The 11,767-nt window shown below is 43.4% G+C and overlaps 1 pseudogene; it reads left to right on the forward strand.

Moving 5' to 3' along the window:
• Positions 1-8,838: 8,838 nt before the first annotated feature.
• Positions 8,839-9,077, forward strand: LOC144495432 (U2 spliceosomal RNA; annotated as a pseudogene).
• The last annotated feature ends 2,690 nt before the right edge of the window (positions 9,078-11,767 follow it).

The raw sequence follows: 11,767 nt of genomic DNA on the forward strand, positions 1-11,767 counted from the left end.
AAACATATGCAGTTTATTGCTAAAGATTATATTTTTGGTAATGAGCAACATTATATGTGATGCAGGGCACTTTCAAATGAGTTCTACGCTTTCTTGATTTGATTTATTATTGTCACGTATTAGTATATAGTGAAAAGTATTGTTTCTTGTGCGCTATACAGACAAAGCATACCGTTCATAGAGAAGGAAAGGAGAGAGTGCAGGATGTAGTGTTACAGTCATAGCTAGGGTGTAGAGAAAGATCAACTTAATGTGAGGTAGGTCCATTGACAGCAGGGATGGCAGCAAAGAAGAAGCTGTTATTGAGTCGTTTGGTACGTGACCTCAGACTTTTGTCTCTCTTTCCCGACGGAATAAGGTGGAAGAGAGAATGTCCGGGGTGCGTGAGGTCCTTAATTATGCTGGCTGCTTTGCCGAGGCAGTGGGAAGTGTAGACAGAGTCAATGGATGGGAGGCTGATTTGCATGATGGATTGGGCTATATTCACAATCTTTTGTAGTTTCTTGCGGACTTGGGCAGAGCAGGAGCCATACCAAGCTGAGATACAACCAGAAAGAATGCTTTCTATGGTGCATCTGAAAAACCTAAAAACTTGAAGCTTTCAACCATTTCCACTTCATCGCTGTTGATGTAGATAAGCACAGTAAGAGTTTTAACAACACCAGGTTAAAGTCCAACAGGTTTATTTGGTAGCAAATGCCATTAGCTTTCGGAGCGCTGCTCCTTCGTCAGATGGAGTGGATATCTGCTCTCAAACAGGGCATACAGAGACACAAAATCAAGTTACAGAATACTGATTAGAATGCGAATCTTTAGAGCTACATTAAGATACAGACAATGTGAGTGGAGGAGCATTAGGCACAGGTTAAAGAAATATGTATTGTCTCCAAACAGGACAGCCAGTGAGATTCTGCAAGTCCAGGAGGCAAGCTGTGGGGGTTACTGATAGTGTGACATGAACCCAAGATCCCGGTTTAGGCCGTCCATGCAGATGCTACGACAACGGATGAATGAACACTGCTCGACAATCACCAGGCAAGAATGTTCTCTTCCTGTGGGGGAGCACTTCAGCAGTCACGGGCATTCAGCCTCTGATCTTCGGGTAAGCGTTCTCCAAGGCGGCCTTCACGACACACGACAACACAGAGTCACTGAGCAGAAACTGATAGCCAAGTTCCGCACACATGAGGACGGCCTAAACCGGGATCTTGGGTTCATGTCACACTATCAGTAACCCCCACAGCTTGCCTCCTGGACTTGCAGAATCTCACTGGCTGTCCTGTCTGGAGACGATACACATTTCTTTAACCTGTGCCTAATGCTCCCTCCACTCACGTTGTCTGTATCTTTAAATGTAGCTGTAAAGATTCACATTCTAATCAGTATTCTGTAACTTGATTTTGTGTCTCTGTATGCCCTGTTTGAGAGCAGATATCCACTCCATCTGACGAAGGAGCAGCGCTCCGAAAGCTAATGGCATTTGCTACCAAATAAACCTGTTGGACTTTAACCTGGTGTTGTTAAAACTCTTACTGTGTTTACCCCAGTCCAACGCCAGCATCTCCACATCATGGTGTCGATAAGGGCATGTTCTCCACCAAGCTTCCTGAAGTCGATGACAATCTCCTTAGTTTTTGACTTCAGATGAACATCTTATGACATTTAAGTTAATGTTTTTACTGATTTTTCATGCAATTCTCTCATCCATAAGTAATTTAATTTTACATAGGTTTTTTTTCCCATTTTAGTGCAATCTTTAAAATTCAGTTTCATTCTTTTACATTCTAGTCTGCTGTGCATTAGTCTTAAGAACTGTTAGTAAAGATCAATAAGCATCCCAGACTACAGTAACTAATCTGGGAGAGCTCATCCCACCTTTACTACCGTAAGCACTATCAACAACTGGCCCAGTGATTTTAAACGACAGGTTTTAATTGTTTTCATTGCGACTGAACTACAGGACTCAGAGGAAACAGCAACTTTAGTGTTTAAAATAAGCAGTACACATAAAACACTGCTACTGATATTATACTTTGACCTTCCACACCCAGTGGCACAGTTATAGAAAACAATAGACACTCCTCGCACAGTTTGGATGGTTATATAGACATTGATGGAGCTTGCGCAACATTCCTTCTCTTGCCCTCTCCATATAGTTATTTCCTACAGTACTGCATGTAACTATGCATCTTTAAACCAGATTTGAGGCCTAGAGACTGTCCTGGTTTTAGGATCTCCATAGAGACTGGTAACTTTGAAAAAAAAATTAAACTACAATTTTCTAGCTGAAAGAATGACGAGGCAAGAATTCATGTCTTAAAACTTTTACTAACAATCATTTTACTAACAAATGATTAAAATTGCTATTCACTGAACACTCAAAACTAAACTACAGAGAGGAATGTTTCCTTTTATATTTATCACACATTGCTATCAGGACTGTAATTCTGTGTAGCGAGCAATCAGCCCACTGTTTCTCCCAGCCTCCAATGGATTCCTATTTTCCTAATTTGTTGAGTAGTAACTGCAGGTGACTGTCTCCAGGCACTTCACTTTTCAGAAAGTTCCTTAAATCCATTACTGTCAGTAAAGTCTGTTCTGATGATGATTCTTGCCGCTTGCCATGTCAGAACAAATCTCCCAGAATCCATAGAAGGCTGCAAGATGTGTATCTTCGACAAGGGGCTCTACCTCTTTCATCCTGTGGTAGTTTGCAAAGCTAAGACAGTTCTGTGTGGTCAGCAGAGGTTGCTATGATATTCATTGATTTGTAGAGAAACCCAAAAATTGATCTGAAAAGTGATTTCCTCTGCTTACTTGCCCATGGCAACGTGAAACTCATTAGCATTTTACCTGAATGCAAGGCGAATGAGTTATTCTTGATCCCCAACTTTCTTTCATCTTAGAAGTGTTGTAGTATGCCTTTAATGGATAGCAGCATGCCATCACCAGATGGGAAATGTGCCATGTGATCCAGTCTCAGTTTCACTTTGGCCTGTGAACAGAACAGAACAGCACATGAAACTCTGCTGCTGATGTATTTAAGCTTTCTATCTCTGTATAAATGTTCATTGTGTGCCTAGTCTAATTAAATGGATCCACAGTGTGTTTGAGTGATTGGTGCCTTTATATCATTTTAAAACATAAGTAAATCAACCATTTATAGAAAAATTGTTTACAACCTGGTACCTTTAACACTGTTTTTGGATTTTATGAGACTACTCATTGCAAACCCAATGACTGCTGCTATTGTCTCCAAGTGGAAATACCTTGCACCACCCTCTCAATAGACCTTTCTGTGATCTGACAATCAAATCATCCAGAGTTACCATCAGGCAAACTTCAGAACAGGTCACAAGACCCTAAAGAAGATGTCTTCATTGATGCTAAACTTAAAGCTACAGTCCCAACATGTAATAATCTTATAAACCTCATAATTGTAACACTAGGGATTAGTCGTCCTCAGAAATGCAGTAAAAATATGGTTCAACTAGCTTGAACCATGAAAGCTGAGAAACAAAACATTCTAAACTCCAGCAGTCTAATGAACAGCTGCAACTGGATTGCAACACAATAGGGTGGTAGCAACATTGAGGCTGGTGCCATCTTAGAGCTCAGTGCTGTTTAGGGAAGTCAACATTCTATTATCTTATAGACATAAATGAGCACCAAACCTTGCTTGCCTAATGAAGGACAGTATATCACCACTGGCAGTAGGTTGGACAGTTACAGCACTCAGAATAGCTTGGTGTGAGTTTGTGTAAGTCACCCTAGGTTTTGCTGAGAGCAGAAACATGTTTATATATTGCGTCCTCTAATTCTGTCTCTAGGATTCTGGCATTCACCCAATGAGAAATGTGCTATGCCAAATCCCTCTTGGGCTTTGCGGCATACTCACCGAGTAGAGATGAACAAAAATATTGTCATATTGTGGTTGAGAATAGTGGCCTAAAAATTTGTTCAAATATTGCCACTTCATAGCCATGTTATGTAGATTTCCCAGAGGCAGGAAGAACCCAAACAAGATAGATAAGTTGCACAGGGCTGAAACCAATGTCCTTTGGAGATGGTTGACCAGTTGTGTGGGAGAGATTTCAAACACACTGGGCAGGGAGAGAAACACCGGGATGAAGCATTTGTCACACTTGGGCAACATGCACTTTTAAAGTATAATCCTGAAATGAACTCTTTAAAACAATATGGAGTTGAGAGGTCAGGTGACCTTTACTTTCCTGCCAATACACAAGAAACTACAAGACCAATGAACTAATTTTCATATCTAGACAAAATTTTGACAAAGTAATTAAAATGCAAGTGACGTTTCTGGACATATCTTTAAGAGAAGCTACTAAAATGCAAATGACCCTTCCTGTGGCTAATCACTGCACTTCTCCAACTCATTTTTAAAAACTGATTTCACAATACTGTTTGCAGACTCTGCAACTTCAAAGTTAAAATCCATAGTTTTGTCACAATGGTAAGTGAATGTGCGATACTTGGACTCCACGTTTGACAACGACCTCGCCATTGGAAACTATGAAGACAATGGAAAGAGATGTCTTGGTCACCTGACAAAAACTAGGTTTCTGATGAGGAGAGGGGGAGAAACATCGAGACCAGTGAAGGAACTGCCTAAGAAACACCAGGAGGTAAAGCAAAGATTCAGGTTGGCCTTGAGCTCTGCACCTGAGGAACTGAACCGGGGTTTTGCCACAAGTCTTCCGTATTGCGCCTTGACTGGAAAAAAACAAGAGAAATCTGCTACCATGAACAATAAATAACTTCCTAAAACTCCAGATTCTTCACTGGACCAAAATAAAAGTATTACAGGCCCATATCATTTCAATTTTTCGCCCCTGGGAAAAGCAAGTATGACAAAGAACTCTTGAACTCTTAAAACCTAAGTGCATGCTACTCCTGCAATCACAATCTTTCCCCGAATGTGCATATATCTGTATGGATGTGCGAGCGGTTGTGGTTGCATATGTATTCGGGTGTTGAATAATAAACATTTATCCTTTTAAAACTTAACAAAAAAATCTGTAATTTGTCTGTTCCTGTCAGTTACAGCATTGTGATGAAAACACCTTTTTGTTTAAAGCATATTGTCTTTGATCAGACAAATGTGAAAGAAAATGGGAGTCATCTCTATCATCTCTCCCGTATTGGGAAACAATCCTCATGAATTGTTTCTTTTAAAATTTAGAAGGACAATTGGACTTTCTTTTAAAAAAGGTCGTAAGTTCATCCTGGACTATCAGTAGGAATGCCTTTTCTAGGAAATGACATGATTTCAGCTACTTGATTAGCTGGTCCTTGAAGATAGAGAGCTATCTGCTTGTTTGAACTGTAATTATTTTAATTGCTGAGGGAAAACTGGTTTAAAGGCAAAGGCCTGGTGGTTTACTGGAAATCAGCTGACAGAGGAGCCTTAAGTTTTGAGCTGAGGAGATTTTCACAGTAACTTCATTTCAGTGTTAATGTAACCCTACTTGTGACACTAATAAATAAACTTAAACTTATTCTTTTTGAATTCGGTTTTGGGAAAGCTGAAAAGGAAGACTCCCCTAACTCACTCTCTCCCTACCCTGTCTGAAATTCTGTGTTTGGTTATCAACCTTCAGCCAGTGAATCCTTGTCTGAGTATAACTTGTCTGTATTTGGAAACCTGCAAAGTTGAAATAAGAACAATTCATCCAGCTCTATATTCTCCTCCATGCCGAAGCTCTGTTGGTAAGAACCTCCAGCCATCTACTGGGAATTCACATGATGGAGCTCCAGATCAACAGCCTCAAAACCCTGCGAACGTTATCCTTTATTTTGTATAGCTTATCCTCCAAAGCCCTTCTCTGCAGAGATCCTAGCCATTTATCATTTGTTTGTGTACATGTGTGTGGGCACACATGTGAGCATGCATGCTGGAGTATTTTCTAGCTATACTTCCAGAGTACAATTGTGTGTGTACTAGTTCTTGCAAATTGTTTTTTAAAAGTTTTATTTTAGAATAAATCCTTCATTCTAAGTTTTTTGAAAGAAGCCTGATTAAAGTTTTATTCATGTCACAGATAGGCTTACATTAACACTGCAATGAAGTCACTGTGAAAATCCCCTAGTTGCCACACTCCAGCACCTTTTCGGGTACAATGAGGGAGAATTTAGCATGGTCGATGCACCTAACCAGCACGTCTTTCAAACTGTGGGAGGAAACCCACGCATACACAGGGAGAACGTGCAAATTCCACACAGAAGCCAGGAATTGAACCCGGGTCCCTGGCGCTGTGAGACAACTAATGAGTGCTAATCACTGTGCCACCGTGTCTCTTTCAGTCTCTGGGTTTAACAGCAGCGAAGGTAAATAATTGACCATTTTTGTGAGTGAATTAAACTTTTAAGCTAATGGTGTGACCTGCAAAGTAATGGGACTAGATAAACTGTACACTCCTCTCATCCCAGTCATAAAACCTGTCCATAACAGATTCGAAAGGAGATATAATTACAAAGTGGATCAGGAGAATCAAAAATCATGAGAATAAAGGGTAGATCAGAAATAGGAGAGATCAGACAGGAGAGGCACACTAAGATGAGTTTAGAGTATATTGCATAAATCCTTGGACTGTAGTAAATAAGGTTAATAAGTTTTGACACAAGTCTTTACCTAAGACTATGATAATGATGTAGGTCTGATCCAAACACAGGGAAGACTAGGAACTTGACATTCCTAAAATTTGCAATGTACTACAATGTATTCAGAAAAGATAGTGAAGGAGGAGATGACAGTATTAGAAATGAATAATGTGTTTGAGCATTTAAATCTATTTATTTAGAATTGTGGTAAATAGGCAAGTGAAAAGTGGGAAGGAGGAAAGAAACAACATTATAGGGAAATTGCTGAATGATGCAAAAACTTCAGTGATAATGGGGATTTAAATTATCCTAATATAGACTGGAATAGTAACAAAGCAAAGAACAAAGGGGGAAGAATTCCTTCAAAAATGCACCAGAGAATTTTCTTAATTAATATCTTCCCAAACCAACCAGGAAGGAAGCATTTAGGTCTCAGAAGGAAGTGGGAAAATTGGGTATATTTCTGTGGGAGAACATTGGAAAACAGTGCTCACAACTTTAATCGGTTTAGAGTAGTAATGGAAAAGAACAAGCAACAATCAAAGGTGAAAATATGCACCTGCATATTTCAGTGAACTGAAAAGGGATCTGCCCCAGGTGGATTGGAATCAGATTGGCAGGTGAAACAGTAAATGAGCAATGGAAGATCTTCAGGAGGAAATAGTGTGGGTAGACTTGACACATTCATACAAACAGGAAAGGAAGGGCATCCAAAGCTCAACATATAGAGATTAAAATGGAGCAGTGAAAGGAGGTTTATGATAAATGATAAGTTTATAATTCAGTAGAATATCCAAGCTGAATACAAAATGTAGAAGGGAGAACTGAAGGAAGAAATAAGGAACAAAGAGATAATATTCAAATAGTTTATTGGGTAACATAAAAGGGAATTCAAAAGCATTTTATAAACAGAAAAATAGTAAAAGTATAGTGAATGGGAATTTGGCATATATTAGGGACCAAAAGATTCTTATGGAGGTAAAGGGCATGGCTGAGTTACTAAATGAGTACTTTTTATTTGCCTTAAGAAGAGGATGCTCCCAATGTCACAACAAAGGGATGGTGCAAAAACTGGATCAGATAAAATGGAAAAAGATGAAATACTTAAAATGATGGCAGCACTCAAAGTAGAAAATCATCTGGTCTGGATGGGATGCATCCTAGGTTGCTGAGGGAAGCAAGTGCAGAAATTGTAAAGTGGGATCTGACTAAAATATTCCAACTCTCCATAGATGTGGTGCAAGAGATCTGAAAAATAGCAAATGCTACAACCCTATTAAAAATGGTGGGAGGGATAAACTTGGCAACAACAAGCCAGTCAGATTGGGGAAATCTTTCATTGACTCATAAGATACAGATGTCATTGGCAATTCCAGCATTTCATTTTATTCATAATTGCCCTTGAGAAGGTGGTCTTGAACTGCTTGAGGGAAAGTAGCCCCATGGTGCTGTTAGGTAGAGAGTTTGAGGATTTTGACTCAGCAATGATGAAGGACTGGCTATTGCTTTATTTCCAAATCAGGGTGTGTTTCTTGAAGGTGGTAATTCTCCCGTGCACCTGCTGCCATTAACCATCTTAGAGCTCATGAGTTTGGAAGGTCTTGTCAAAGAAAGCTTGGTAAATTGCTACAGTGTATCTTGCCAATGATACACATTGTGCTGTTGGTGGAGGGACTTAGTGTTTAATGTGATGGATGGGATGCTAACTGAGCAGGCTGGTTTACCCTGAATGGTGTCAAGCTTCTTCAGTGTTATTAGATAGACAATCATCCAGGCAGGTGGAGAGTATTCTATCACACTCTTGCTTTGCCTCATGCATGGTGAGCCACTGGCCAGAGAATTCCTAGCCCCTGACTGCTCTTGTAGCCACAGTATTTATGTGGCTGTTCCAGTTAAGTTTCTAACATCTAAGGATGTTGACGGTGAAGATGGCAAAGCCACTTATTGTTAATGGGAGATGGTTTTGTTGAAGATGGTCATTGTTTGGCAGATGTATCGCAAAAATGTTACTTGCTAATAGTCAACAAAGTCTGAATGTTGTCCAGGTCTTACTGCATGCAGGTACGGTCTGCTTCGTTATCTAAGGAATTGCAAATTGAACTGGACACTACAAACATCCTTACTTCTGAAGTTATGTCAGAGGAGAAGCAGCTGAGGACAGTTTGGACTATGATGTTGCCCTGTGGAACTTCACCAATTATATCCTGGGGCTCAACTAGGTCTCGGCCTTTTGGCTAAGATCAAATTTGTATCTGTTCTTATCAGTTGAAACCCAAGACCAGGTGCAATGCCTTTTTATGTCAGCTTGGATCTTGTATGCCTCTCTTGTGAAGATCATGAAATGGATTCCATTTGTATAGATTTTTGGAGCAGGCAAGGAGATGGATTAAGGGTTTGCCCTGTCCACTCTGCGCATTGGCTTTCATAGAAACATAGAAATCATAGAAACCCTACAGTGCAGAAGGAGGCCATTCGGCCCATCGAGTCTGCACCGACCACAATCCCACCCAGGCCCTACCCCCACATATTTTACCTGCTAATCCCTCTAACCTACGCATCTCAGGACTCTAAGGGGCAATTTTTTTAACCTCGCCAATCAACCTAACCCGCACATCTTTGGACTGTGGGAGGAAACCGGAGCACCCGGAGGAAACCCACGTAGACACGAGGAGAATGTGCAAACTCCACACAGACAGTGACCCGAGCCGGGAATCGAACCCAGGACCCTGGAGCTGTGAAGCAGCAGTGCTAACCACTGTGCTACCGTGCCGCTTTGTAACTTAAGAATGGATTCTTGAGCGGGTAAACACTTCCATCTGCCAATCCTCAACTCCCCGCTGCCCTCAGCATTTCTCACTCCTCAGAGCAACACACCTTGTAACTACACTCGTTCCAGGCACCCCCAAGTGAACAGTCAACATTCACACTCAACCTTACTGCCTTCTCACAACCACATCTCTCCACAAATGGTACTTCCTCCCATACATACAAGCCCATTTCTAACACTAATAACGCATTTAGCAGAAGAGAATGTACCACTTCGGGGAAAGATAGTGACCTGGGGAGGCCCTCCAGTGACAGGCAACTTTTGATTTGATTTATATTGTCACATGTATTGGAATAGTGAAAAGTATTGTTTCTTGCATGCTATACAGACAAAGCATACCATTCATAGAGTACATAGGGGAGAAGGAAAGGAGAGGGTGCAGAATGTAGTGTTACAGTCATAGCTAGGGTTTAGAGAGAGATCAACCTAATATAAGGTAGGTCCATTCAAAAGTCTGAAACCAAAAGAGAAAATGCTGGACAGTCTCAGATAACAAAGCTTTGGCAAAGGGTCATCTGGACTCAAAACGTCAGCTCTTTTCTCTTACAGATGCTGCCAGACCTGCTGAGATTTTCCATCATTTTCTCTTTTGCTTTCAGATTCCAGCATCTGCAGTTTATCCTTTCAAAAGTCTGATGGCAGCATGAAAGAAGCTGTTCTTGAGTCAGTTGGCATGTTAAAAAATGTTAGTTCAGTTAGAACTGCAAGAAATGTATCAAGTATGGAGCATTCCCCCATTGAAATAAGTTCGTTTATTCATTAGTGTCACAAGCAGGCTTGCATTAACACTGCAATTAAGTTACTTAGAAAATCCCCTAGTCGCCAGCTCCGGCGCCTGTTCGGGTTACACTGAGGAAGAATTTAGCAAGGCCAGCACGTCTTTCAGACTGTGGGAGGAAACCGGAGCACCTGGAGGAAACACGGGAAGAATGTGCAGACTTCGCACAGGCAGTGACCCAAGCCGGGAATCGAACCCGGGTCCCTGGCGCTGTGAGGCCGATGGTAGTCATGATGTGGAGATGCCGGCGTTGGACTGGGGTAAACACAGTAAGAAGTTTAACAACACCAGGTTAAAGTCCAACAGGTTTATTTGGAAGCAAAAGCCACACAAGCTTTCGGAGCTCCAAGCGCCTTCTTCAGGTCTGATGAAGTCTTCACCTGAAGAAGGGGCTTGGAGCTCTGAAAGCTTGTGTGGCTTTTGCTACCAAATAAAGCTGTTGGACTTTAACCTGGTGTTGTTAAACTTCTTGCTGTGAGGCAGCAGTGCTAACCACTGTTTATTAATGTGTGATGGTGGTTTCACCATGAGCTGGAGCCTGTGGCTCTCACTGAGTTAGGTGAGGCCACACTGTGGCAGGGATGGAGCTGCCTGTAGACAGGGAGCTGCCTCTCCACCACATTAACCTGGTGTTGTTAAACTTCTTACTGTCTCCACCACATCGGCAGGTGTGTGCTTCGCTTTCCCAGCATCCGGCCTGAGTGTTCTCGGTATTTTAACCGTAAAGAGCGGCAGCCTAACGGCCCCCGGGGAAAGTGGGTTGAAGTGTTTGGGGCTGGGGCTTCACTCTGAAGCCAATGAGATGTGTGCGGCGGTGGCTGCCCCCGAGGCAGAGGCGGAGCTGACAGCGCCCGCGGCCACTACAAAGTGCCGGGCCCGGGGGGCCGCTGGCTCTGGCCATGGCCGCGGCTTTGAGTGCCTCTCCGTGCCTGCCGGTGCGAGGCTCCGAGCGGCTGCTGGAGGCTCCTCCGCCCGCTCCCGTCCCCCGGCGGAGCCGCGAGTTCACCCCGGACGAGCTGAAGGACTCGCTTTACTGGGAGCGGCGGCGCCGCAACAACGAGGCGGCCCGGAGGTCCCGCCAGAAGCGGCGCTTCCGAGAGCTGGTGCTGGAGCGGCGGCTGCTGGAGCTGCTGGAGGAGAACTGCCGGCTCCGGGCTCACCTGCTGGCGCTGCACCTCCCGGACTGCCCGCCCCCGCCGCCAGCTGCCCGGCCCAACCCTCTCCACAGCCGGCCAGACAAGCAGGCCGGCCCCGCTCTGCCCAGCGGCCCCGGGGAGCCGGCCTGGATCCGCAGCTTACCCCACAAACTGCGCCTGAAAATCTCCTCCGGCTGCCCGCGGGGCTCGCACTCCAGCCCCGGGCATCCCTGAGCCCAGCCCCGGGAGAGAGGAAGCTGCTGCCCGGGGTGAATCTGCCCGCCAGGAGCTGCTGCTGCCCCGGGGTGAATCTGCCCACTCCACCCGCAAGGAGCTGCTGCTGCCCCGGGGTGAATCTGCCCACTCCACCCGCAAGGAGCTGCTGCTGCCCCGGGGTGAATC

This window comes from Mustelus asterias, chromosome 6 (assembly GCF_964213995.1).
Source record: "Mustelus asterias chromosome 6, sMusAst1.hap1.1, whole genome shotgun sequence".
Taxonomy (NCBI): Eukaryota; Metazoa; Chordata; class Chondrichthyes; order Carcharhiniformes; family Triakidae; genus Mustelus; species Mustelus asterias.